Here is a 4,867-nt window from a genome sequence, read left to right on the forward strand (position 1 = left end):
CTTTGAGACAGCAGGGACCTACACTGAAAAGGGGCTCCAGAAATTTGCACTGCCTTGATTGTGTGTGTGTGTTGTGTGTGTGTGTGTGTGTGTTGTTGTGTGTGTGTGTGTGTGTGTGTGTGTGTGTGTGTGTGTTTACTGTGAAACTCTATTAGGCCAGGCAGGGAGCAACTAGCCAGTTAACAACAACAGCTGAATGAGTCCAGAGTTCACAAATCATTCCACTTAATCACTAAAAGAATTCTGAAGGAAGCCTTAGAGTTATTCTAAACTGGATCTAACAAATAAAAGAAAGTCTCAAAAAACCAAACTGAACTGAGGGTTAGTTAATATCTTATCAGAACAAAACTCAATCCTCCAGACAGAAAACAACAAAACAAAAACTGAACAATGTAGCATTCACAAAGTTGAGCATACAATCTGAACTAGTTAATGAAAACAGTTATTAAAGTAATACATTATGGAATTTGCAAAAACATTTAAAAGCTGTTATCTCCAGCATTTAAAGGAAACCATAATGGGATGAAAGGAAGAGTAAGTTCTTCGAGTAGAAAGAAAATATACCAGATAGAATTTTGTATCTGCAAAAGGAAGGGAGACCAATGGAAAAAACCATCAAAGAGGTTGTGGAAAATGTGATAGAAAGAGACCGGAATTTTCCCACAAGCTTTTTGAAGCCACTTTGCATGAGGTACATAAAAAGACTACTTATGCTATTAAAAATGTAAAGATAACTGACCATTTAAAGCAAAAAATTAAAATGTTGGTGTTTATATGTAGAAATAAAGCATAATAAAAATCACACAGTACAGGGAAGAAATGGAAGTATATTTTCCAGAGATTTTTACATTATGTATGAAGTAATGTAATGTCACTGTAGTAATTTAAAATGACGCTATTGTTAAGCCCTCCAGTAACTGCTTAGATAATTAAAAGAGATAGTGCAGTCGAATCAATTATGACGTATAAAAGACCATAATGTGCATAAAGTTGAACTGCTCCATAAAGCTTTCAGACTGTACTCTTTTGACCACAGTAGATTGCTAATCCTCCTCCTAAAGAGCCAATGCACCACTAAACACACACACATACACACCGTCATTCTCCCGAGGAACACTACTGGGTTTGAATTACTGACCTTGAGGTCAGCAGCCCAATGCCCAGCCCACGGTGCCACCAAAGTTTTTTGTATCACCACTATTTAGCAGAGATAAAACAGATTAAGAGGTAGAATTGAACAAAAAACGTATGGGGTGAATAAGAAGGTGGGGAATTTAAATGCAACGATACCAATATTACAGTAAGTGTAAAGAACTTAAAAATCCAATTAAAAAGCAGAGATTGTCAGAGTGGAATAAGAATAAAACCTAACTATATTCTGCCTATAAGAAATCCACTATAAATCAATTGTACAAAGGCACAGATGATGAAAACTTACTACAACAGGAAATATACAACACACTCAAGTGACTATACTAATAATAAAATGAGGGGGATGTGTCCAAATAATAAAAGCTATCAATTCATCAAGTAGACATGATGTGTTCTTAGGTACCATCCAGTGTATTCTGACTCACAGCATCCCGATGCATCATGTTAAGAGCAGCGGGTCTCAATCTTCCTCATGCCACAACCCTTTCATACAGTTCCTCGTGTTGTGGTGACCCCCCCAACCATAAAATTATTTTCATTGCTACTTCATAACTGTAATTTTGCTACTGTTATGAACCGGGCGACCCCTGTGAAAGGGTCCTTCAACCCCCAAAGGGGTCGCAATCCACAGGTTGAGAACTATTGTGTTAAATGGAAAAAAGCTTGAAGATATCAAAACATTTTTTTTCTTAAATTCACAATCAGTGCTTATAAATGAAGCAGTCAAGAGATCAAAAGATGTATTGCATTAAATAAATCTGTTGAACAAGAGCTCTTCAGAATATTGAAAAGCAAAGATGTTATTTTGAGGAGTAAGATGCACTTGACCCAAGTCATGGTATTTTCCACTGCTTCATGCATGTGAAGGTTGGACATTGAATAAGGAAGACTGAAGAATTAATGCATTTGAATTGTGATGCCAGCAAAAAATACTGAAGTACCATGATTTGCTAAAAGGGCAAACAAATCTGTCTTGGAAGAAGTACGGACAGATTGCTCCTTAGAGTCAAGGATGGCAAGACTTCATCTTAAATACTTTGGACATGTTGTCAGGAGAGACAGGTCCCTGGAGAACATCATGTTTGATAAAATGGAGGGGCAGCAAAAGAGGGGATTACAGAACATCAGTGATAGCAAATGCAAGCAAGATTTTACTGAAGATTATTCAACAATGATGGTTCCAGCAGTGCACTGACAGAGAGTTGCCAGAATTTCAGGCAAGATTCAGAAGAGGGTGTGGATATCTGATGGATCTTAGCTGAATGCAGAGAATACTAGAAAGAGGTTACTTGTGTTTTATGAACTACGCCAAGGCATTCAACTGTATGGATCATAACAAACTATGGATAGCCTTGAGAAGAATGGGATTTTTTGATAACTTCCTTATGCTCATGCAGAACCTGTACATGGTCAAGAGCAGTTGTGCAAAAAGAACAAGAACATAATATATATATATTAAACCATAATATATATGTTCTAGTTTAAAATCAGGAAAAGTGTGCATCTCTCACCATGCTTATTTAAGCTGTATGTGGCGCAAATCATCAGAGATGCTGGATTATATGAAAATGAAGGCAGCATCAAGATTGGAGAAGGCTTATTAACAACCTGAGATATGCAGATGACGTAATCTTGCTTGCTGAAAGTGAGGAGGACTGGAAGCATTTGCTGACGAAGATAATGAGGATTGGAGTCGTCAGTATGGAGAGAAACTCAATATAAAGAATGTCAAAATCTTCACAACTGGACCAATAGGTACCATCATGAAAAATGAAGAAAAAATTTAAATTGTCAAGGATTTCATTTTGCTTAGATCCACAACCAATGCTAATGGAAACAGCAGTCAAGAAATCAAGCACTAGGTAAATCTGTTGCACAAGACCTCTTCAAAGTGTAGAAGAGCAAGGATGTTATTTTAAGGATGATTAAAGTGCACCTGACCTTAAACCAGTATATTTTCCTTATTTGATGTGAAAGTTGGACATTGAATAAAGAAAAATGACGAATCAATGCATTTTAATTATGGTGCTGGTTAAGAATATTGAAAGTACCACATACTGCCAAAAGAACAAAAAAATCTATTTTAGAAATACAGCCAGAATGCTCCTTCTAAGAAAGGATGGCAAGACTTTTCTCTCATGTACTCTGGACATATTATCGAGAGACCAGTCCCTGGAGATGGACAGCATGCTTGATAAAGTAAAGAGTCAGCAAAAAAGAGGAAGGACTTCTGCCAGATGGATTGACATAGTGGCTGCAACAAAGATCTCCAACATAAGAACAACTGTAAGCATGACCCATCGATGTTTTGTTGTTTTATACAGGGTCACTGTGAGTCAGATCCCACTCATTGGCACCTAACAACAACAACATGGCTTTTATCGAACTCTTTTACAAAAGAGCCAATTCAGCAAGCTACTAAGCAAGCAGGCAAAGACAGGAGAAAACAGGTGCCACAATACACGAGATCTCCAAGACTCAGAAGGTGAAGAAAGAAAAAGAGCTTCCCCCAGAAAGTCTTCCCCTTGAGCCAGCACCCTGAAAACATACAGCCGCCTACACAGTGAGAGAATCACTTTGTGAAATCGCCCACTTGCGGTATTTCCATTATTGCCCACTACATAAATAAGACAACGATCTAAACCCACACCACACAAGGAACTTAAATTTCATGTATGTATTAGGACAGAAATATTTAAGAGCAGAGATCAAGCAGACTCATCTTAACATAACTTAATAATCCGTTTAATAAAGAGGTTAAAGAGAACAACCAATTAAAAATTCAAGAAAAAGAAAAATAAGATAGAACTAATATCAGAAGAAAAAATCTCCAAAAATTCTACAGGTTCTGAAATAAGGATACATGCTTATAAATCCTTATACCTAGATATTCAGTCTAATTCAATGCTAATATCTCAATTCTGATTCATACAGTTTGAGTGAAATAAACAAATTACTTGAAACCCAGGAAAAACCAAAACTAAAGAATATAGAGTCCATTATCTATTAATAAAACTCATTCATAAATACAACCCTCACCTGAAAAAAAACCTCCAAGCCCAAGTGCCTTCCCTGCTGTCTTTGAAACATTTATGGAAGAATGAAAACTAAATCTTTTTTTCTAATTCTTTTAATAGGGGCTCATACGATTCTTATCACAATCCGTACATACATCAATTGTGTAAAGCACATTTGTACATTCATTGCCCTCATCATTCTCAAAACATTTGCTCTCCACTTAAGCATCAGGTCCTCATTTTATCCCCTCCTTCCCACCTCCCCCAAAACTAAATCTATACAAATTCTTCAAGAAAGGGAATACTTTTGATCCAAGTTTACAGCCAGCATTACCAAATACCAAAATCAAAGCCAGTAATACTAAATACCAATATCCCAATTAACATGTAAAAATCCTTATCAAAACAGTAGCACAACAAAGAGAGTAGTACAACCCCAAATCAAGTGAGGCATACTGAAGACTGCAAGCCTGATTTAATATTTAAAAACAAATCCATATGTTATAGATTGATTTGTATCCCCCGCCCCCCAAAAGAAGTGTGGGAGCCTTATGCCTTTACCTGTAAATATTACTCTTTGGAAGAAAAGAACCTTTCTTTTGTTATCTTAATGTTTACGTTATATAGCATGGTTAGTAAGGTGGCTCAAGACACAAAGACATGACAGCGGCCCCTTCCCTCAGAAGAATTTACTTCAG

At 36.7% G+C, this 4,867-nt stretch overlaps 1 protein-coding gene across 1 annotated transcript in view; it reads right to left on the reverse strand.

Moving 5' to 3' along the window:
- Nucleotides 1-4,867, reverse strand: part of SCYL2 (SCY1 like pseudokinase 2) — an 88,056-nt gene that overhangs the window by 68,628 nt on the left and 14,561 nt on the right. The gene's annotated exons all lie outside the window — the stretch shown is intronic.

Source organism: Echinops telfairi, unplaced genomic scaffold, assembly GCF_000313985.2.
Source record: "Echinops telfairi isolate 266 unplaced genomic scaffold, ASM31398v2 ScPeMD7_2;HRSCAF=8, whole genome shotgun sequence".
Classification (NCBI taxonomy): domain Eukaryota; kingdom Metazoa; phylum Chordata; class Mammalia; order Afrosoricida; family Tenrecidae; genus Echinops; species Echinops telfairi.